Source organism: Coffea arabica, chromosome 1c (genome assembly GCF_036785885.1).
Source record: "Coffea arabica cultivar ET-39 chromosome 1c, Coffea Arabica ET-39 HiFi, whole genome shotgun sequence".
NCBI lineage: Eukaryota > Viridiplantae > Streptophyta > Magnoliopsida > Gentianales > Rubiaceae > Coffea > Coffea arabica.
In genome coordinates, this window is record NC_092310.1 from 11072986 (window position 1) to 11098418 (window position 25433).

The 25433-nt window shown below is 35.2% G+C and overlaps 1 non-coding gene and 1 pseudogene across 1 annotated transcript; both read right to left on the reverse strand.

Moving 5' to 3' along the window:
* Positions 1–13156: 13156 nt before the first annotated feature.
* LOC113687387 (U2 spliceosomal RNA) lies at positions 13157–13352 on the reverse strand. The gene has a single exon (XR_003447749.1). It is a non-coding gene; the product is annotated as a U2 spliceosomal RNA (small nuclear RNA).
* A 609-nt stretch (positions 13353–13961) lies between these two features.
* Positions 13962–17759, reverse strand: LOC113738052 (pre-mRNA-splicing factor clf-1-like; annotated as a pseudogene).
* Positions 17760–25433: the final 7674 nt, after the last annotated feature.

The window sequence follows — 25433 nt, forward strand, 5'->3', positions numbered from 1 at the left end:
CATCCTTCACCTCATCCAAGTTTAGCCACAAATACACGATGGATAAACTATACTAACTATACTATACTAATGAATTAAGAAAAACTAGTGAAGACTACAATTTGGTAGTGTCTCTAGCCTTCTAAAGTTATCAAATAAGCTCTCCAAAGGCCCCTATTTATAGAGAATTCAAACTCAAAATGAGTTGTTTTTAGTTGGCAATTTTGTTTTTTGAAACTCCCAAAGATTGCTTCTCTAAGTTTCCACACTTTTTTTTTATAGCTACAACCGAAATTCTGAGTTGGGGAATAACTGGAAAAGTAGTGTGAATGTAGAACAGGTTGAGCAGCAAGTTGCAGTCGCAATTGAAGAATACATGACCTCTGAAAACGCGGGCATGAGGTCATGTATTACACCACGTTTTGCCTCTTTTGCAAGTTTTCTCAATTTTGGTCAGTCTTCATCTTACTCTATTGTTGCACTAATTTCAACTGATATTTTCTTGATGATGGAAGCTAAACTAGCTCTTTTGCAAAACATGAAAATTGTAACTCTTTGAATTAGATTTCTAATTCATCAAGAATCATCTAATAATTTGGAACTCTGTAGGTTGAGAAATGATCAAAATACGTTTGATTAGTCAAAACTCTGTTTCAGCTTTTGACAATAGAAATGGCTGACTGTATTTTGAATCTTTTACTAGGAAAACTCATGAATTGGATTTCGATGTCTCATAAAAAATGCAGAGCTATGTGTGAGTTTCAAAATAACTCAAGAATCACCTCAATCTGATGCTTGTAACTCAGGATGTAGCCGAAACACCAACAGGTGTCAAAACTGTCAAACTCCCTTTCTTCTATACTTGATTGCATTTGATCTTTGCACTTCATATTCTCTTCAAATCACTTCAAATCGTCAACAATCATCTAAATATGTTCTCAATTCACTCCATTTGATGATTGAATCATTCAAACTTACAAAAACATGAAGTTTTCAACACTTTAAATCATAGAAATGCAATTGTTCACACTTTAACCGTAAAATGTCAATCTTCACCAAAAACTTAGTTAATTAGTTATAAAAATAATTAAAATACACCAAAATTAAATAATAAAACACACTTAAATTACTCAAAATGCATACTCATCAGACTTCATCATCCAATCTATGCTTTTTGGTATAATTGTGGTTAGGTGCCTCGTCCAAATGTAAGGGATCCATTTGATGAGCATTTTGTATTTTGCATTTGGCAAATAGTCCCACTTCACTTCTGTCCTTTCCTTCCTCAATTATAGAATGCAGGTATTTAAAAACAAATTATTTGGTGCAGACAGTCAAGCTTAATATGATAGTTAAAGACCATTTGCCCTCACATTTATGCCTTCGCTATCTTTCAATAAAGAGTAGCAGTTTATATTTGCTCGTCACATATGTCTGCTACTGCGAGTTGTACATTGATTCCTAAACCTGAGATTCGATGAGTAAAAAATGGTTGCTTTGAACTTTCACCTCTTGAAAATGTTATTATCATATCATCTTGCTTAGAACCATCTGAGGTCTAATCTTCTCTACGATGTCTCTTAGCGATGGGGTTTGATTCAACTTTCGCAGGTTACGAGTTCTTGGCATCAGGACAATGGTCAATTGAGGAATTCTCACTGCCCCTTTGTTCTCAAACTAGTGTTGCGAAATGGACTGCTAATGTACAATACCACTATGGTCCTATTCCATGATAAACTTTCTTCTTCAACTATGTAATATTGAGTTTTAAGCAGTTTGATTCTCAATTTGTTAACTAACCCCTCCCCTCCCCACCTCCTCCCTCTTTTTCAAAAAAAAAGCAGTTTGATAGTATTTTCTTGCAATGAAGCTGCAGATACTTGGTAGATTATCCTTTACTAACTGTGATGATTTGAACTTTGAAACATCAAATAGTAATAATTGGTTGCTTCTCTGGGAATTCGCCTTATGAAGATTCTTTAGCTGTCTCTCCCTGTCATGCTTGTTGGCTGCCACATCTCCTTTTCTAAATTACTCAACTGGTCATCTTTCAGAGTTTTGGACACAAACTAGGATATATCTTATGACACTACTAATATCTGTAGACTGAGCAGAAAGATTTCATATCTGCATACCAGTTTATGTTAGAAAACACTGCCAAAGCCTGAGATCTACATTGTGAATGTGGTGCCTTCAAACTGTAAATCAGCTATCGCTTTTGTGGTCATGACATGAGGTAGTAATTCATTGGTTATGGACCTCAATTTGTTTTCTGTCTCAGATTACTTGTCTCTCAAATTAGTTGCAACTTAGTTGCCAAAAAAAATTGGTCTGTCTTGTGACTGCTATTCTCCATTAGTCAGCCTCCGCAAGTTGCTTGCCACCTTTCTTGAAGCTGTATCTTTACACCATTACATGCAATATGATTTTCTGAGTTTTCATGTTCTCCTTTTGCAGTTAAAAATAGCATGTCTAGAATGATTCTGCTACTTTAAGATTTGTTGTTATTCTAATATTACTTGATCTATAAGATCTTGAGTACATCTTATGTTGGTAGTCGCTTAACCAAAAATGAAGAATTGCATGAAGTAGTTCTTTTCAATTTTGTTTGGTGTCTTTCTTAGGTTTCTGTATCATGATTCAAAGTTATAGGTACTTCATAAACATTACCATCAACGGGCGATGGTTACATGCCTTCATTGGAAGCTTGAGTTAATATCTTGTTTCTGTAGTTAATTACTAAATGCACAAGATTTTCTTGGGTGACCAAAGCAAGTTTTGCATAAAAGAGAAGTGATACAAATCAACTAATCATGTAACAATCTAAAAGAAATTAAAATTTTACTTTACTTTGTTTATCATGTATGTCAGCCAATCTGTTGTAAATTATGATTTCTAAGATTAGCTCTCTCTTTAAACTCGCGGTTTGCATCAGGATGAAATGAGTTCTCTGAACTTTCACCTGTGGAAAATGCAATTGCATTTTAGAATCCATAGCCTATGCAGAAAATTCGTGGAACTTTTTTATATGTCTTTAAATTAGCAATTCTGACCACACTTCTTTCTTCAATACTTTCCAAGCTGATTTTGGTGGTCTCTTGCTTAGACAAACAAAGGTTAGAATTTTGAAGCTTCTTCAAAACGATCTATATGGCTAGAACTCAATAACTTTTGGCCTGCATTTCCTACAAATAGCCCATCAAAATGACTAGCATTCTAGTTTTGTTGATTTTGCATGTCTGCTTCTGTGGATTGTAAGTTATTGTTGCTAAAGTCAGCTCATTCTGTTTAAACTTGTGATTCTAAGGGAATGAAATGGTTTCTCTGAACTTTTAGCTCTTGATAATGAGCTTACATACTTATCGGAACCATTTGATTAGTAACTGCTCTATCAGATTCATACATGATGGTTTCCTGACTCACTTTTCCTTGGTTTTGACTTTCTAGCCATTAAGACAATGGTTAATTGAGGAGTATTTGCAGCTGTTGGTCATCACTTTCATGTTTTGGTTCAAAAATTCTAGTAATTTTAGATATGCTACTCTTCTTTCACTGCTCAATTGTGACTTTTAACCACTTTGATATCTAACACAAAACAAAAGAAATCTTGTTGTCTTGAAGATATATTTGAGGTAGCCAAGCAAGATGTACAATTCAAGCAATGAAGTTGCACAAAACTTGGTGGAGTATCTTCCAACAATCAAGTCTAAACGGAATGTTTTGGAGCATTCCGGTAGTTAGTCAAGCCCACTTGTTGTTACTTGCTGCTCTTAGTGAATCCACCTTGATAATGGCTTTCAAGCTCTCTTTGTTTTTATGATTGTTGGTTGCTAGTATCTTTTGGGGCTTTGGTTACAATGACAGAAAACCTGAAATTATCTAAAATTTCCATTAGCTGTATTCTATGCTATATACCGTCTTGAGTTTGAGTTTTTGTGCTTTGTAGTTCTTTTAGGCCGAAAGCTCAACAGGGAACCTCATCGATGCTTTTAAACTGTCCAAACGATTCAGTTATTTGATAGTCATGATAATGAGGTGCTGATTTACATGTTTTAGAACTCAATTTGTCATCTCTGGCATGCTGCTTGTAGTTCGAAGTTATATCTAGCCAGTGTTTTGGTGGCAGTTAAATGTGGATCTCTATTGTGCCTCATTGTCCCATGGCTCTATTGTGCCTTAATGCCTCGATATGAGATGCTTTGCATGTGCCACGAAAAGTGCCTATCATTATTTTCAAGTTTATGAGTTGTAATTACTTGCATTGCAGTTGGAACCAAACTAATGTAATTGTCATAGGAATAACTGTAAACACAACTCTGTGCTTGCTTATCCGTTTAGTTTCATAACAAACAAGACACACATTTTAGCCTTTTGTGAGACTGACAGAACTAAAGTATTATCAAATTATCTGAACTTTCTCATTAGCTTTCTTGTTGACCACATATTGTCCCAGTTCAAGTTTTTAGTTCTGCAATGATCTCAGGCTCAAATGTCAATTGGAATCTACAATTACTCTCACTACTGATTCAATTACACAGCTTGTAACTTTTGAAAACTTCGCTGTTTCAATTGGACAGAAATGATTAGGATGGCACACTTCAGGCACACTTTTCTTTCTTCTTAGTGTCTAAAACCTGATAAGATGCTCTATCTTTTTCAGCTAGCCTCTACGAACTGCTTGCTAAAATGTCTTTCCCCAACTTATGTAATGTCTCTCAAGATCAAGAACATCATTAACATGAATTTCTGGTGATCATCATGAGAGGTTTGGTTGGTGATAGAGCTTGTATTAGAGAAACATATTGACCGTGAGAAGCTTGCAAATTTTCTAGAAATACCATCAGGTTAGCAATTTTGTTTTAAATGGATAAGTAGCTGTACTTAATATCAAGTCTTATTTCCTGCTCATTAGTTTTAGAACAAAGGCAACCAAAAGAAGCTCTTTCTTTGTGTAACATTCCCACCTCAAAAATGACATGGAATTTGCTCTTCTATCTTTATTGCAACGCAGGTAAACATGCCTTCCTTAGATTTTGAATCTAGAAGCTCCTCATTCAACTAAGTACTCTAAAAGTTCATTTGCTTATCAATTTGCTAGAAAGAATGGTAACGTGTCTACATTCATGAAATAGATTGCTAAATCAACGTTTGATGAAGCACAGAAAATTATGAATAAGCAATGATGGACAAAGACTTTAAGAGTTAATGTCTAGTTTTTGTTTCTTCTGGACAACATACTCCAGTGTAGCCACTGCTAATATTTTCTAAATCTATCCAATATGATGTGATAAAAATTGTACAGTAACATGATTAATTTGCAAAATTGTCTGAAGTTTTAAAACGGCTGCCTTCAAGGATGTTGTCTAGTAATGTAGCGGTAACGATTGCAGAGTTATCAATTTGCACCCGCAAGTTGATTGCACGCTGCAATTAGAGATCTCAATCTTTAATTGTACTAGTACCTTATAAGCAGTGAATTGTGGAATTAAATCGCCAATTTGGGGAGTGATGCAACTGTTAAACTTTAGTGGTCTGCTTTGGTGAACTTTTCTTGGCTTTGTCAGTCTAATTTAGAGATACTTACAAGTGCTGTTCAGGGAAGAAAGCAATATCACTTTATTCAAGAGCAGATTATTGATGTGAACAGTCAAGCACAATGTCAAAACTGAAAACTTTTTGTATTTATGTCTACGGTACAAAATTTTTTGTTTTAAATAAAATCTAGCAGTTTTACTTTTGCTCATCTCATCTGTCCGCTACTTCTAGTTGTACATCATGATTGCTGAAGGTAGCTAATTCTCTTTAAATTTGAGATTCTATTGGGATGGAAATGCTTACTCTGAACTTTGAGCTCTCGAAAATGTATTCATCACCTTGCTATCTCAAAGAGTTCGTCTTCATGGAAATTCTAGAACTCTCTGCCTTTCATGCTTGTGGGTGCCACTGATTATCTTGTTATGGCACTCTCTTTTTCAGTGTTTTGAACAAAAGCTAATATAGTTTCTATGACACTTCTGGTACTTGTAGACTGAACAAAAGCATCCAAATTTGTCATACAACCACAGCTATTTCAAAACAAATAATAATATATGTTTTAAGTAATCGAGACGACAACACAAACAAGCTATGGAAATTTTTTTTTTTTAAAAAAAAAAAAAGGAGAAAGAATCCCAGCATTGACCTGGGAAATTTTTTCAGTAAAAACCAAGCAACTTCCCAACATTTAAGTTTGTACTTTAGTTAAACTAACTCCTCAACTTTTTCGACACTTAAACCTTGCGCATAAAACATAAACAAGACATATTGAGTGTGAAAACTAATTATAAATAGGATAGGAGGCTAATAGAACTAAGGTACGACTTGTTAAATCCCTTCTTTCAAGTTTGATTGATGCGCTAGAAAACTTCCTAAAGTATGAGAGAATATTTGAACAATTTTCTCAAGTTAAAATGCAAACAATTTCTGGCCAGTAACGTGATGTATGAAATGATTACTTTGCGGTCACTTTGTGGTCTCTGGATTTTGATCAAATTCTAAAGGACAAATTACACTTTATCCCCTGGTGGTTTAGTATTTTTTTTACATAACTCCCTATTGTTTTAAAAACTATATATAACTCTCTCATAATTTGGATTAAAATATCAAAGTGACGAAATTTGTAATCCATAACGGAGTTAACTAAAATATCAAAAATATCCCTATATAAAGTTGAAAATTATTTATTAATCATAGGGGCTTACGTATATATATTGAAAATCATAAAGAGTTATGTGGTTAAGCACTAAACTATAAGGGGTTATATGGTAAAATATAAAATCATATGGGATTAGAATGTCATGCATATTATGTTTACGTATTTGGGTCACTTCAGCCATTAACAAGGGTAATTTTGACATTTTCGTAGATTCCGTTACGGATGATCATTTCTGTCATTTTGACACTTTAATCCAAACTATAAAGGGGTTATATATAGTTTTTTAAACTATAGGGGGATTATGTGAAAATTAGCTATACCATAGGAGGTAAAGTGTAATTTGTCCAATTCTAAAAGATTTTAAGCAAACAAAACATTAATCCAGTTATGTTGCTAGTCTAATTCTCAATGATAGTTAGTAAAGACCAATTTATTATTCTTTTCAAATTTATTTCTGGATTAACAGATGACATGATTAATGTTGCCAATGTCACTAACTATGATTGTCATTTCCCTTCTCATTTACATCTTGGCAGTTGAACATAGCTACTTGTCATTCTTGGGTCAAACCACTCTTCGAATGACCCCTTGAGATAGCATCCAAGTTTGTCCAAGATGTAAGCCTCATGCATTGATTAACAAAGGCCACATAGTGAAATTGCCAGGCATCCTCTACGGCAATTAATAGCATCCAAGTTTGTCAAGGAATTATTAATTTAGATGAAGTCAGTTCTATCCTTATGTCCCAAAAATTAGCAAATTAGATAAAAGAAAAAGGTTGCCTGAGCTGCAATTATGATTGTCATTTTCCCTTTCTTTTTCTATCACATGGAGAAATTGAAAGGAGAAATTTACTTCAATGTTTACACGTGTAACGCACGTGCATTTTTCTAGATTCTAATTGGATGAATAATGTGGCCAAAGTCACAGCATCATTATCATTATCATTTTCCTTTTTTTTTTTTGCTTCTTAGATTCTAATTGTTAAGGACAATAGTTTCTTGTGCTTCTTGGGTCAGACCATTATATTCTTTTGAGATATTTTACATAATAGAAGGCAGCGAAGCATTAAGTAGCAAAGGTGAACTGGAAATTCCATGGAACCTTAAAGTCATCTACGGATATGGACCTCTTCAATAAACTAGTAATGGAACACGTGCTTTGCGCGTGAACATGATGCTTTTAGATTTTTTTCCTTTAAAATTTTCAGAAAATCAATTGTTTTGAAGGAATAAATATAATTGAGACAAACAATGTGATATTTAATATTTATATTATTTTATATTTTTCTGAACTTAGTTTGCCCTAACCAATACAAACGTACGAGCAATAAATCATTCTTTGTTCCAAGAGCACTTTTATTTTGTAACAATATCGCTATTTTTGTCTTTTGGTTAAATTCAGATAATCTAAATGCTCTTTTTTATACCATTTGAGTGTAAATTTTTAATTTTTTGAATAATTTATTGCTCCCTTTTAAATCATTCTATGAATTGTTTATTAGTTTCAGTGAGATCTTCTAAATATTATTTTTTTTTTGCTAACGGTGGACTGTAAAATGATCTATAATGCTATTGTAATTATAATAGTATATAAACATATTGAAATTCCATAGTTCAAATTTAAATAGCTTAACTTTGAAGAAAATATTTTGATTTGGTGAAATTTATTTATATTTCTCACCAATGACATGCTTTATGATTATAGAATTTGCATGATTAAAATTTGTAAGATTTCAAAATTATTTATTATGTAATAGTCAAACTGAACTTGAATATATTTTTATTCACCTGTAAAGTACTCCTTGAAATTGATATTTTATTAAAAAAATATTTTTTTGGCATAATTCTCCATAACTCAAAGGGATGTTTCACCTTTGTAATTATTATTATGATTGCCATTGATGAATATAATATTCATTAATTGTAATTTAATACTATTAGTTGTTACAAGAATATGATTGATAAAGTTCATTAAATTTAATCTTTATTGCAATTTAAATAAATAAATTCCCAACACAGAACTCTTTGCCTATCTCGGTACTCTATTTCCTATTATATTTTGTATTAAAGTTTTTTTATGCAATACTAATAAATGCATATTAAAAAGGTGCTCTTAAGGCTTAATTTACTTGTATCCAAAAAATAAAAAGACTCACAGTACATTTTAAGATACTCATACTACCAATTTATTATATTTTGTTTTATGTTTGAAGTACTCTCTAAACTTGGATTTTGTAAAAGAAAAAAAATTTGTTCTTCTTTCTTTTGGTAATTAAAAAAGTAAGGAATCTTTCATTTTTGTAACTGCTAGAATGTTTGATATTATTTATTAATGATGAAATGCAACACAATTTGTCCATTTATTGAGAGGAGTGTAATTTTGGCATCACAAAAACTAATGCCGTACTTTGTTACACTAATAACAACTAAGATTCACCATATTTCTTTTATAATTCATAAATAAAATTTGTTCTTCTTTTTCGGTTTAATTCACTATAACTCAAGGGAATGTTTTTCATTCTTGTAATTGTTGGCATAATTGATATTAATATTGATGAAATGCAATGAATTGGTTTTTTTTTTTTTGTTTAATTCACCATAATTCAAGGAATGTTTATTTGTAACTACTAGCATAAATCTTATTAATTAGGGTAAAATACACGGAACCCCCCTATGGTTTCGCGAAAAGACACGAAACCCCTCTATCGTTTAGAAACATACACATAAATGCCCTAAACTCCATAACTAAAGTGAAAATAGACCTATAACCGGCTAAGTTACCGGCTGCAGGTCGAATACCCAAAATACTCCATTTCTCTCCTGCTGTCCCGCTCTCCCCTATGCGGGCCGCTCGCGACTCTATCCCCGTCGGCAGCTACAATCCCTCCGAGTTTGTCGCTCCCACGGTCTCAGAGTTCACTGACGATGCTCTCTCCCCTAATTGGACTGCTCGCCGGAGCAATTCTGGTAAATTTGCTTCCTCCCTGCCAGCTGGTGGATTTGATATGTCATCCCTTAAACAGAATAATTTCCCGGCTAGTAGTTTAACCACCGTCTCCATTGTCAACATGCCCCCTGGCGGTGAACAGGGTCCTTCCATCCTTCCCCCTGGTAAAGAGCAGAGCGGCGAGGATGCCTCCTGCGCCGGCGCCGGCGGCGACGTCTAAGAAGTCAGCAACGCGGGCATTTGGGTTTCCGGATTTGCGGCGGAGGGTGGCCTCCAGGTGTGCCAGAGACTTGGCAGCAAGAACGCCTTCGGTGGAGCCATCAGCATCAATGGAGAGGATTCGGACTTTGCCGCGGCCGCTTGGGAAGTGCTTGGTGCTGAGGGGAGAAGCAGCAGCAGCAGCGGCAGCAGTAGCAGGAGGAGTAGTATTAATTTTGGGGAGGTGGGAAACGAACTTGGGATCGTCGTACCCAAAAAGGAACTTGTTTTCGAGGATGGAGAAGAATTCACAAGTGAGTTTGTCCACGTCCATGTTGCACTCCAACTGATGAAGCATTGATGAAGCTGTGGTGGTGGTGGATACTGCAGCTGCCGCCATTATCTCCTTCTTCTTGTTTGTGGATATTCTTGTATTGGAGGGGAGGGGACTGACTTAGGAGTGATTAATGTAGTACTTGGTTCTACGTTTAAGGTAAGACTGAAATCGCCTCAACAAATATTAATGGTTCAACTGGCTTAGCTAGCTCCTAGCTATATCAATGGGGAAGGTCTGCATTTGGTATATCAAGTTCCAGTTTGATTTTTTTCTTCCGAGTCCTGTCAAAGGTTTCCGTGTACACTTCGAGTGCTTTTGATTCAAAGTTCAAGGCAAAGCTTTCAAGCTTACGTTTCGTTTCTGGATATACATTGGATTGTCAATTCCTACTAATTTAGCAGGCCAAGGGTTAGACGAGAGTATTTGACCTGCTGCCGGTAACTCGGCCGGTTCAAAAGGTAATTTCCACTTTAGTTATGAAAGTTAGGGTGTTTATGTGGAGGTTTTTAAACGATAGGGGGGTTTCGTGTCTTTTCGCGAAACCATATGGGGGTTCCGTGTATTTTACCCTATTAATTATTAAGAAAATGCAATGTAATCTTATCCATTTATTAGTGTCAAGGGCAATATTGATATCACAAAAACTAAGATCGATTTTTTCTTACACACACCAAATCTCATCATATAGGATGGACACTCTTGCTTGTGAATGTATTTTTGACACTAATCCATCAGTTGCCCTTTTTTTGACATCGAATCCGACAGTTACATCTCCATCTGATTTAGATCTTCCTGTTGTTTTACAGAAATGCAAGAGATCTACCCTTCGTATCCTATCGCTAACTTAGTGACTTATGTTCCTTTATCTTTTTTTCAATCTTACTTCTATTGTCTCACTTGATTCTCTATCCATTCCAAGTCCGTGGTGAAACTATATTCTGTCCTGGTTGGGCAAAAGCTTTGGAAGCAGATGTTGCATTATTGTACTCCTTCCTTAATTAAAATAATATATTCTTTAGATACTAAAAATTTTTAATGGAATTTTCATCATCAACATCATAATATAGTATTTTTATGTTATTTATTTTTTTAAACTAGTTACTTTTAAAAATTTTATTAAATGAAAAGAGACAGAAAACATTCCAATATAGTTGACATATCACATAAGATTGAATTTGAAATCATGAACCAAACACTTTTTGGTTTATAGCTTGAATTCTAACATATCAAATATTGACAATACCATGTTTTACCAAAATTATTGTATATTCATGATTCTATTGCATATAAACCACAATCATCACAATTTTTATATAAATGAAGAATATAATTAAGTTAGAAATAAAAACATACATGTAATTCAAATTCTTTGCATTATGTTAATTCTATTTTTGTCAATAATGGAGTATAAATAAACCACTACATAAAGTTTTTTTGACTTGTACATTCTAACAATTGAAATTTTATGGATAGAGATAGTTAGAGTTTAAGCTAGACTTAAAAAAGGCAAACCTAAAAAGCACAATTAACAACTTAATATCATTTCCAAAATACGTACAATATAAGGATGGAAGTCGTCGATAGACAAGAAGTAGCAACAATAATGTCATTTGAGGACCTGACAACTAATTTTATTGGATGCACAGTTCAAGAATATATAGATAGCACTACATCTTCCAAGGTAAGTTCCCAAAAAGTATTAAAATAATAAACACATCAACTCTTATTAGTTAAGCATTCAATTCAAATCTATCTAATCTACAAATACTGAAAACCCAACAAGACAAGGAGAAATCAAAGTTCTATAGGAAAATGATTGCCACAAAACATAAGGAGTTCAAATTCCTCATCAAGCTTAACGGGATCGGGCACTCCTCTAATAGACATCTATCAATGGTGGCAATAGCATTCGAGCAACTACCAAATACAAACAAAGAAGAAGATGCCACACCATGTATTGCATCTAAACAACATGCTCAGCAAAGCATAATAAAAGACAAAAATTCAAAGGTGATTGAAATTGAAGATGATGTTCCACTACAGTCCTTCAAAATCCAAAAAAGGGGAGCAAGAAGTGATGCATCCAAACTCATAACTCAATTGAAAAAGAACATAACAGTCGAGAAAGATTAATACACTAATAATTACTATTTCACGTTTAATATCTTCTCTTTTTCTTCATCTTACATTCAATAAGATTGTTTTGCATTACTTACTTTTCAAAATTTTGTAACATGCAATTCCCACCCTTGATTCTATTCCCAATTTTACATTACAAAAGTAAATTCATTATAAAAACAAAACAAAATGATATAACGACGTATCATCGAACCACGTGCAATGCACATACGGTATCACTAGTAACCATAAAAGCAAGGTTGAAATATATGAACTAATTTAGTCACTTATCAATCATATGCCAGACTGCCAAGAATGAAATTTAATATGGACAAATAAAAGCGATTCTTAGAAGTCCTAGAGCTATGTGCATTTTGCTATCAACTGAAAATATTATAATTATTGTACTCCAACTAACACTTTTCTTTTTTTCCTTTTCATGGATCTTTTATTGGCATCGAATCTTACTTTAGAATCAGTGGAAGTCTTGAATCTTGTATCGACATTGCTTTCTGCCTACTTTTCTTCTATCATTGTTAAATTTGATAGGAATTGTAGCAATCTAAACCTTATGTAAAAAGTGGTAGAGCATCCCTCTGCTTTTACGTGACATCATTTCTTCTATCATTATTAAATTTGATAAGAATTGTAGCAATCTAAACCTGATCTAAAAAGTGGTCGCAAGAGCATCCCTCTGCTTTTACGTGACATCATTGGCTGTCAAATTGGATTGTGTCAAAATTGACTCGTTAGATTTTTTGGTATAAAGTAACTGTGGGGCAAATTTTTAAATAATTATTTAGCATCCCTTATACTCTTCTTTTTCCTTAATTTTTAAAATTATAGCTCTTTGGAATGCAAAACAATTGGACTTAGAGTTGGTGGGGTGCGCCAGGCCCGTGCAGCAGTGCAACGCTTGGGTGACGCTCGAAGGCCCTGATAGCAAGCTATCGCAGCGGGCCTCCTCCCTAGAAAAGTTGAGTTAATATCATGTGGACCGATAGCCCACGTATCAGATATTAAACTGATAAGAACAAATGCTACACTTGATCTTAGCCAAAAGGCCGAGAAAGGTATGCTCTGGCAAGGCTCGTCCACCTGGCTTTTATAGTCGCTGCAGTTTCCTACGCTCTCCTGCTTGGTTGATGTGGGACTATTTCTTATAGTTTGTGCTAGACCAATCAAGTTCAAAAAGAACGATTTCAAAAGAAAAGATAGAGTCAATGTAAATGTAATGGATAGTGATAATTTTTCTTGCTTATAAGGCCACTGCAGTAGAATACAATGGCAAATTGAAACGGTTTTCAAAGGAATAAATTGTGTCTATAAATCAGCAATTGATTCTCCTTCAACATCAGCCCCACAGAATAATAATACATGAGGAGAGGAATTACACCTTTCCAACGCCTTCAATAGATGAGTTCTTCTGGTTCAGAATTGCAAGTAGAATCAACTCTGTTGCATCACCACCTGATCAGCAACAAGCTTTGGGATTTTTGACAGTATTTCTTGCCACAGACATTGCATCCTGTAGGATTAGGTCCACTTGAATGGATGTCTTATTCGAAGACTATATCTAGCAGTGGAAACAGAGGAGAAAACAAGAGTAAAACTCCATTTGAGAAAAATGATTCCCGTGCATTACCTGGTCTATCAGCTAGACATCATTAACAAAAGGTCTATCAGCTAGACGCATAGCAATTCTAAGGGTGACCACTCCAGATACTTATCATGTGGCTTTCTACAATGGTCTATGTTGCCGAGTTGCAGTTCTGTTTCAGTTTACTTCGTAGGAAGCTTATGCTTAGGAGACTCCCCATTTGTTGCTCTTAGGATTGATCTAGCCATTTGTAGATTTAACTGTCAGGTTTCAAACAGTGCAGCCATCAACCAAATCTTTGCAAAAGAAAAATTTCCTCTGAGGAATTAACTTCAGGCACGACTTATCAAATTCTCCTGCACAGTTAACAACATACTGAGCATCAAGTTCCTCATACAAAGCATATCTAATCCACAGGTATATATATTCTGGCAATACCTCTTCTCCTCAGCTAGACTAATAGTGGCAATTCCGTGGTCGTAAACTTCTCTAATTCTCTAGCCCCCAAGCTCTCTTCCAACCTCGTATAATCAAACCCAGCATTATAATTCAAATAATTCTTCTTAACTTCATCCTCATATTCAAACCTCCCCTTCCCCACAACACCATCCTCGATCCACTCCTTATCTCCTTACTGCTTCTCAAAAGCAACAAACTTCCTTTGGGAACATGATTAGGCGCAAACGTATATATACACCCTTCTCTCTCCACCTCTTTATTTTTCTCTTCAAACTCCGCAAATGCCAGAAACAATTACTCAGCCCGCTCGTCATCACCAACCAACTTATCAGCAGCCCTCTCAAAACAATTCCTTGCCCTAGAAATCTCGCCATTCTTAACCTCAAACTTGGCAAACTTAACCCAAGAAGTCGACTTGGGATCATGGTTCAAAGTCGCGGTCGCGGCCTGGACCGTTCCACGTCGGTCTCGACATACCGATCGCGGTCTCGGCAAGACACGAATTTTTGAAATATTTAATATTCTAAAAATTGTAAAAAAAATATGATAAACAAAAATAATTAAAAAATTAGTAAAAATAATAAAAATTCAAGTTAACTCGGGATGAGTCGGAGTGACTCGGTAAGACTCGGCTGTTTCAACCCTTCACGGTAACGTCTCGGCGAGTCACGTATCTCGGTATTATTTCGTCACGGTCTCGTCTCGGACTAGGCCGAGACGATGACAACTCGGCCGAGTCTTCGAACCATGCTTGGGATGACGTTTTACAAATCTCTCGAAGATCACCCGCATCCTGTCCACCTCAGGGTAGCTCAACTCGAACCACATATAAGGCAACCAGCCTTGTTGTTCCACCTCTCAAAAATCTTCCTAGCGCTACAATGTCTCCAACCATCTCCTCCATATGAATAAATTTGTACACAACTGATCAACCGGGTAAAATCACAGCAGCCCCGTCCCAAACATTCCGGGCATCATTGATGAACCCATTTCTCATATCAAATTCTACATATTTCAACAACATGCTTTGATCTCGGTAGTGTGCCTCCAAAACACGTTCCGTTTGGGAACGGACGCGATTGAAATCTTGCTGGGATTCTTCCCACCTAGCATAATTAATCCAAAGGCTCGTATTCCGTCGGCCATGACTAATTGCTTGAGTTTTTCAGTCGGTATTCCTCGAGCTTGATTGAATCTGTGATATTTTGCTTGGGCACAGGCGGATATGAGCGAATTTCTTAGAATATCGTCAAAATTAAAAATTATTCAAAAATTGGTGGTGTTTGAGGGTTGTTGCCGAACTAGGTGGTAACACCGCGCTTTGCGCGGTAGTATACATGCCTAGTTAATGTTTAGCTAGTAATATTCGCGAGAATGAAGATTAGGGGTAGAAAATGGAGCTATATTACACAGGAATAAAAGTGAAAAAGCAGTTGTACTGGAAAGAAGGTGTAATTATACAGGCATTGTAAAAATGTAAAGCAAGCAAGTTTAGTTTTTATCTTGAATGGTTAGGCTGTGAAAGTTTAGCTAATTAACGCCTAATAGATCATCTAAAAAGTATGAAGTTACAATACTGAATACAGGTGCTTGAGACAGCCTGATTGATGGAGGTGGGTTGAAAGCATATAATTGTTCTTCCGTGCAATTTTTGTGCAACAAGGCTGATGATGTTCGCATTCTGTTTGACAGTGGAAGAAAAAAAATAATGATAATGGTTAGAATGGAAAAGGAGGGGAAAAAATTGTTTGCGTGAATAAAGGGAATAAAAAATTACTTGGTGATGTGTATGATAAAGTTCAGCAGTTGAATATCCGAGCAATTTTTCAGCTTCAATATCCATGGCCGTTGCATACAACGAACCAGTTGCATCAGAAAGAGAAATTGAAATATATGCTCTGCAAAGGGAAAAGTGATAATGGTTATAGAAAGATGAAATTGGTTGGATTATGGGTTTGAGCATTTAAAAATAATGCAAGAGTCTATAAAAACCTAGGCAATAGTTGAACAGGGTGTTCACAATGCTGGCAGAATATTCGTATTGCATGTGTGGAATAATGAGGCTCTTCATAGTGAGGACATGTGATACGATACATTTTATGATCTGTGAAGTCTATTTCAGCAGAGCCTCTAATCCGTGCTGTGCCAAGTTCCTATTAAGCAGATATAGGAACGATGTATAATATAGTTATTGTTGAATGAAATCCGGGCAGAATAGCATCGAATAAGTTCTCACAATTTGTTTTGCAGTAGTAATATCCAGGATTTGATTATCATTGGGAGGGGGAAGGAGGAGGTTGGGATCAATATAACATGTGTTGGTTAGCAGCTACGTCGCTCGGGTGGAATTAGCATAAAACCTAATGAATACATAGAAAAATTAGCTAGTGATTTCAATAGTAAAAGCAGATAATAGAAAGCTGCAAGTGGAACCAGTCATGTAGGTCTACGGCCTCTTGAATATCTGGATTTATGAGGATGACAGATGATGGCTGAGTTGATAAGGAAAAATCTGGTAGCATGTCAAAAAATATTGTGATGTGAAATGAAAGGGTAAAGAAATATTTAGGAAACAGAAGAATATGCTTGCTTACAATTTTTTGTTGTGACCTTGATCCTAATAGCAATAAGAATCGGAAAGGTTTCATGTTGGGAAGCAATGATAGGTCCGTGGGTCTCTTCAATTTGATCGCAGAGAGTGAGAAGTAACGGACAGAGACTATATAAGTATAAGAAAAGGAAATCAAAACTGGTAATGTATACCACAGTTGAAAGGGATCATGGAAATGTGGAGGAAAAAATGGGCTGTAACCTTTGATCAGCAATTACGTAATCTCTACTAATGGTCAGTTTTCTCGTACAGTTGTTGCTCTTTTAGGTAGGATATGCAGTACCTTTCCGATGACATCTGTAGCAGTTGCATGTAAGAAAGAGTCTAAAATAATGGATAAAACAAGGGTTGAACTGTGTGGGGAAAAATTAATTAAATAAAAGGAAAGTGATCCGTGTACCTATCAAATTATTTGTATTAGCAATTGTGTCCAGCATGGCAAAGGGGTGCAAGTTGAAAGAAGCTGGAAGAGAAGGGCGCTGTAGTTCTTGGAGTTTGTGAATGCGTGTTTTGGTGGCAGCAACCCAATAGTATGGATAATCTCCAGGAGGGATATCGGCAAGGGATGGGCAAACAATTGCGTTTGAAAGGTAGTATATTTTAAAAGGTAAAAGCAGGATGGCAAATTGATCTAGATAGTCGGCAAGTACATGCATGTTGACTCTAAGTCCCTGTATTTTAGCATTGTTAGCTGTAGGTAAAAGGTAAATGAAGGAGAAAACAAGAATTTGAAAAAGAAAAACCGTCAAACCTGTGGATCAGCAAGTGCATATTGTTGATAATGAGTCTGAGGTCCACCGCAAATGCATGACATGTGTTTTTTCAATAACCTGGACAATTGTTGTCCAATTTTGCAGACTTGGATCAATGGTTGAAAGTGGAACGATAGTATTTTCCATGATGGGAAAACCTGCGGTAAGACGGTGTTATTAATTTGAGTAGGTGTTAAAATTTGAAATATTTTTGAAGTTATGAATATTTAGAATTAGAAAATGCATTTTCTTGACAGCTGATAATAAGAATACAAAAGTTTTGTGCTTGCAACGAAAAACAGGCAATTTTTCAAATGACATAAGGAGGCTATTAAACTGGAGCTTGATACGTAAAGCAAATAGGCGGAAGGTATGGAGTACAAAGGCACACGCAACTGTATACTATAGAAGATAATTGTGATAGGAGAAAACAGGAGGTACAATGAGCGAGTTTTAAATAGGCTATAAAAAAAAGCAAATACAAATAGATGATATAAGAAGAGTCATGGGAAAAGCTCTGTAATAGCAAATTGAGGAGGAAGCAGCGTATAGAATTAGTAGGGAAGATGTAAGGGAAAATATGTATAGGGTTTTTTTTTTTGCTTAAGTCGGATTAGTGATCGGCATTAGGGAAAATATGTAATGTGATCAGGATTTAGATTGTTGTGGTAAGGACATGGAAGAAGGTAACATTGAACGGAAAAAATGAAGAGATAAAAGAGGGGAAAGGAGTTTACCTTGAAAGGAAGGGCACTACAGTGGTAGGGAGAAAGTCGGAACTGGAGTTGTTGTGTTTGTAAAAACAGCCTTAGAGAGTTCGGAAGAGAAGAAATTTATGGATTGGGTTGTAAAGTGATTGACAGAGATGTAGCATGGTATAGAAGACAGCTAAGATATAGTGTGTGGTGTTAGGCTTTACAAAGCGATTCATGTAGTTACATGTGTGTATATTGGCAATCGAGAAAGAGTAAGCCAGTGATGCCTGAAAATTCTTGAGCGCATACACGTGAAAGCTGAAATTGCACAGCAGGGACATTTATGTTGATGGTTATCTATTGCCTGTTGATAAGAGGTACGTGAATAGTGGGCTAGGCTGTTGAATTGTCCTCATGTCATTATCAGAAAGCCCAGGAAAGGAGAGCAGGGACGAGTGGTAATTTGATGATTAAAAATGGAGTATTTGCTTGAAGTTGGTCTTGAAGTTAAGGTAACTGATAGATTTAAAAAATTATTTTGTTTTGGGATGATGTTTTTATTTTGCTGTATAAAGAGCAAAAAAAAATATTTACGAGAAGTGAATTTTATTTGTAGTAAGCTTCGTACTTCTTTAGCAAAAAAATGAAATGATAAAAGAGATTTTGCAAGGGGATGCATTAAAGTGGGAGGGCTGGTTCAAGTTTTGAGTGCAGACGATGACTTGATAGTTGAACATTGCTGTTGGGAGGAAGAATAAGAGTGAGACATCTAGTACTGCATAACACAGAGAGTGCATTCGGTGTTGGATTCTTTGTCGATGCAAATGGATGACTAAAGTGAAGCTGTTGTGCTGATCCAGCTTGTTGATTTTAAAGGGAAGTTTGTGTGGAAATGTGACAGCCCCATCTTCCCCTAAGGCGTACCAAAAGAGTTAGCGGACCACCTGCCCAACTCTCGCTAGGACTAACGAGGCAGTTAAACACAATCTAAAACATTCCGAAAGATAAAAGCGCGCTCAAACGATTCAAAAGTCGTGAAACGGAAAAATGAAAAACGGAGCCGCACAAGAACAGTGCCGGCCACGTCACAATCTGGCCGGAATCTGACCGGATTGGAGGCAGTGAGCAACTGCCCAGATTCCAAATTTCCCCTGTCAATCCGGCCGGATTTGGGATCGGATTCTCCTGCAGAAAATCCCGCCAAAAATTTTTCTTTTGCCGTTTGAAATTCGAACCTGTCAGAATCCCAATCGATTACCAGCAAATTATATAAACCTTGAAAGTAGATATTTACAAACCAAAGTAACACATGATCATGACCAAACACGTTCGTACATGTAAAGTTTCAAATTACAACTCAAAAGAGACGATGGATCAAAATTCACTTAGGGTTTTTCAACCATTAAGGAGCTATACAAAAGAATATTAAAACTAGCTCAACTCGGCAATCAAAACATCATGGTCTCCCAAAAGATATTCATATTCCTGTAAGGAAAACAAAGGTAATAGAGTGAGCTTTCGCCCATTGAGGTACCATCACTCAAATAACGAAGTTCACATATAAGCACATAGCCACTCAATCCAAATTCATTCAATAAATGAACCAGTTATCACCACATCTCAATAAAGATTTTTAAAAGGATACGGACGGCTCTCAAGAGCCCTTTTCCTTGCTTGCCGTACTTGATCTCATCTCATTGACTCTCCATCAATGTACGAAGAGTAACCAATACCATAGACCCCACTTTCTCCAATTCCTTCCACCTCACATACCCCTACCGGGCCCGAACTCCAAATAGTTCAGAAATGGTAATACTCGAGTATACCGAAATCAAAAGTCTCATACTCAATGATTCCATATAAACAGTCCCCATGGCTTGTCAATTTACTCGACCAAGCCTTTGCTGGCTCGATTCAATTGACCACCAATGAGGTTGAGTTCAGTGTTAACAGCAAAGGTCATTGGATACACGTCCAAACGACACCAATTCAAGTATGTTCAAGTGGAATTCAATTGATACAGTAAACAGTCACATAAGCTATAGAACGCGAGAGTGATAAAGTACACCCCCATCTCAATCAATCTCAATAGTATACACAAGCATTCAAGTCATAGATTTCAAGTAAATCAAAACCATGAAGTAACAATCATGTGAGTAGTGCACTCACCAATCAAACAAAGGAAGATTTCACAAATTTCCGTCCAACGGGCACCTAGCGTCACCGGCACGCCCTGAAATATTCAATAAAATGCAATGAGACTCAATTACGAGTCGTAAATCCAAACCACATGTCACTAATATAAAACCAAAAGAACTTGAAAATAAAATAAGGAACACTCGGTGCTAAGGGTTTAGACAACTCTAAAGTCTCTAATTAACCCCTAAAGCAACCCAAATCCAAGAAAACATATGAACCCACAATTTGGACAGCATTTCCCCTTATAATTTCAATTTCCAACCTACAATCACTCACTTATATTTCCCAAACACCACCACAATTATACTTGCAAGTCATAGGCTATTCCATACAACTTATTAGGGTCACAATACCCTTTAAATAAGGCCAATTCAAGAGTTCTATAACAACCCTAGAAAAGCTCCAATTCAAACCCTAAATCTGAAATTTTCCGTACAAAGCGAAAATTTTTCGCAAATAGCTACAATTAACACTTCAAAACTTCATTCTAGACCATACCAAGCCATCATCCATGGCCAACCAATATTAAAAATAGAAAAATAGAAAAATCATGAATAAAAATAAAATTCATCAATCTCCACCAATAATCATGAAATCTTCCACAAAATCACTTCTTTAACTAACACAAGTCACTAATTTAACATTATCAAGACCAAAGAAAGAATTCCTTAGCTACTCACCTTACAACCTCAAGAAAAGAAGACACTTGGCACCACTTCCTTCCAAACCACTCCACCAACCACTTCAATACTACTTAGCAAAGGATTTTTATGGAGAAATTTGAAGTTTGAACGGTTAAATTGCAAGATTGGAGCAAGATTGTGATGAAGAAAGTTGAGAGTTTTCTTTTCTTTTCTCCTTGAGAGAGTCGGCCAAGAGAGAGATGTATGAAGGTGATTTTGAATCAATTTTTTAAGTAATTAATAAAGTTGGTAAATGGTCAAGTTTGAACGGTTAAATTGCAAGATTGGAGCAAGATTGTGATGAAGAAAGTTGAGAGTTTTCTTTTCTTTTCTCCTTGAGAGAGTCGGCCAAGAGAGAGATGTGTGAAGGTGATTTTGAATCAATTTTTTAAGTAATTAATAAAGTTGGTAAATGGTCAAAGTCCAACCTTTAATCACAAGGTGACACTTGTCACCTTTTTAATTCAAAGCTATTCTTTTGTCTCTCTAACACCCATCCATTTGGATAACCTCTAATTATCTCTTAACACCTAATAAATTACTCCCTGTATACAAAACTTAATTTAATTGGCCGAATTTTATCGAATTTTCCGCACTAACGGGTCCCACGCCCGATATGCACTCCTAACTTCTCATGAACTAACTTGTACTAGAAAAATAATTTAAAAACCATATTTACTCATAAAAATTATTTAGAAAATTTTTCTAATAAAAAAAATATATAAAAGACGTGCAATTAAATAAAATAAAACCTAGAAAATAGAAAAATTATCGGGTTCTCACAGGAAATGTAGTATAGGTTTGCCTATTTAGATAATAATTTATGAGAGGAATAATATGACAAGAATAATTTATGACAAGATTTAACTTTTCCAGCTACATCTTGTATGTGCTTCACTTTAGGTATATAATGGTAATCTTGATTATGCTGATACGATTGCTTTAGGCTATGAATAAAGCACTGACGTTGAGACATGGGAAAAAACTTGGGACATAAATTAATGTAGTTGTTGGCAGAATATTGTGGTAATTAATTGTGAAGAAGGCTCTGATTTAATGGCTTAAAAAAGTCATAATTGCTTATTAATTAGTCTTTTTTGGGAATTATAATTCAATTTATGTTGCGATTTAGCAAAGTTTTTTAGAGTCAAAGAAGGAAAAAACTGACTATAAAACTTAGACCAATAAAATTATCAACCAAGAAATTGGTTTGAGTGAGGCAAATGGTCACGTTGATATTTAAAAATATAATAGTTGATAATATGGCGTTAAAAAGTGATAGGTTCCATTTTTTTAAGATCATGTACCATGAGTTATGTGAAAAATATTGGCTATATGGAATATGGAGGGCATTCATAAAATTAGATGGAATAAAATAAAAGATTTGTTTTGATTTGATAAGATAAAAGTGGATGCATAATTACGTGATATGAATAAGTTTAATAATTACATTCCATTGTTACACTTATGCAGTATTTCACTGTATGGTAAACATTGTATTATTTTACATAATATTTTGTTTGAATTATAAACATATTTGTCAAGACATTTTGTATATTTCTAACTAATTTTTATTTTAGAGACATTATATTATAAAAAGTGGCATGATAATTATTCTTAGTGATACTGCATTCAAACTCAGTGGTTTGAATATAAAATTAATATACGATGTTATCTCATTCTCATTAGCAATAATCATAAAGTTTGTATTGAGCAAAATACAGATTTAGTATATCATGAAAAATGTAATTGAATTTATGTACTTGATTTCATTTAACTGAACACGATTCAATAATAGTAATAATTGCTTTGTCGAAGTCTGTCGTGGCCACGGTTGGTATGGTGGATTAAGTAAACAGATTTTATACGGGACTTGACAACTGAATTAACAAAATCGACAAATACGAAAAAATAAAAGAAGAAAAAGAAGAAAAGGGAGAATAAAAAAAGGGGCAGAAACGAAGAAAAGGCAAGAAGTACAGTCCATTGTTAAGCGAACCAATCAGATTGGTTTGAATTTGAAGTGTTATTGAGCTCAATCGACATAGATATGGTAAAGGTTAGTTTGGAAAATGAGGGTAAAATTTCATTTCTAGCTGACCTTGTATAGTTCGTAAACTGAATCAAAGCTGACAGTAGTGTGTGTGTTTCATTGGTAAATGAAATTGACAAACGTCATTATTGAAGGCATAAAATACAGCAGTTGGGAAGTTGGCAAGAGAACACAAACAGAGATTAATGAACCGAAAAAAGTGACCCATGCTGGCAGATTAGGATGAGAAGGCGTGTAAGGGATGATAGTTCATTATTCATAGAGACAGTATGAATACTGAATTAATGAAGTGCAAAAAAGTGAGAGAGGATAGCAGTAACATTATTATTAATGAAAATAAAGTTGAAGATCAAACTGCAATGAGAGATTATAAATAACATTTGGATTGATATGTGATTATATTTTACAAAAGCGGATATTAAAGATAAGAATGGACGTAGTAGTTATGATACCAGGGGAAAATTTTTTCGGCTCCATCCATTTTGTAGATCTGGACAGTAAATGAACTAACAGTCTCTGGTATGAAAACCAACTTTTCGTTGAGCTACAAATCATGTTGAAGAACAAAAGAAGACCAGTTGTCGGTGAAAGCCCGACCCTTTATGTTTACTTGAAAAAGCCTATATCCGGCTCTGAGAGTAATCACCGGCGTTCTTGTTTCATTTATGAAAACGCTAACGAACTTTGGTATTTTCTAGAAGTGGAAGGAAAATGGCAATGGTGAAAATATGTAATAAAAGAAGAAAATATATATATATATATATATATATATATATATATATATATATAAAGAAGAATGCTACTTACAAATTTGTGGCTGTTCTTTTCATTGTAAACTTGATAAAAAGATATGGAATTCATAATGTTGTGAGTTATATCTGGCTTGATGGAAGAGAATACATGCTGGTACAGAATATATGCAGGCTTGATATCACCTGAGATGAAAAACAGTGAGTAAATAAGGTAGAATAAATTCCTAGGTAGCTTGGACAGAAAACAGCATACCATCTGTACTGACCATGAGCGTTTGCAGAATACTGCAATTGGAGAATGTTAGCAAGAGGAACAGTCCAACTGAGATAAGTGTGCATTTTAAGTTCAGTGAACTGAATAATATCAAATTTTAAGTTTTCGATGTGACGTAGGAGAATATAGCTCTTTTCGTTAAGTAAATTAGTTGTTTGGAATTCTGTCCATCCAGCTGCAAATTTTTGGTCTGTAGCTTCAACAGTTCAGCTCTCATGCCCTTGAATGATAGTTATGCTACTTTTTTTATGCAGTTGCAGCATATAGTGAAAGCTGGGGGCTACAATCTGCAAGTGCAAAGTGCAAGTGATGAAGGCCTAGAATAGAATGTTTTTTCCTAGGTGGCATATTTACATGTGGGAGGAAAATTTTTACCTTTCTATGCTGGCTGCACCTGAAAAAAAAAAACAACCTTCAATAACATTGGAAAGATTACGTGGCTGGCCAGAGGAATTTTCACCGTGTATGTCCGTTGCCATTGAATTTGATCCAGGGGTAACAAAAATATTGAACAAATAGTGTTATAACCAGTAAAGAGTTTACTTTGATGCTTTATTTTAGAAGTGAATGAATATATGAAACAAGAGGCTTAGCACTTCTATGGGGTGCGTTGTTTGAAATGCACTCAAAAGTGAACAAAGGTGCTACTGATATGTATTAAGAAATGCATTTGGTCAACATAGAAAAATGTGTAAAACACAAGTTTCTTGAAAGACAGTACAATTGAAATTTATGCAGGCAGATAGTAATAGTAGGTGCATTCATGTATTCATGAAAGACAAATGAGTTGAAGTTTGTTCAGAATGACAGCAATAACTTGTCACATTGAACTGTCTATCAGTTTTCATAAGCAAAGAGACAAAAAAGAGAGGAAAGAAACAATGAGAGTTCCTCACCATCGCTATGTGGTTGCTTGTTGGCATCAACATCAATTTAACTTTCTTAGCTGTTGTGAATCTTCTATTTTGCATTTGATTTAGTTTCAGTACTTTGTTACTCTGCCTTGCTAAGTTTTGATTTTCTTATGTTACTCTGCATGACTTTTTAACAGTTAAAGGTAAAAAGTAAAAAGCATGGCAG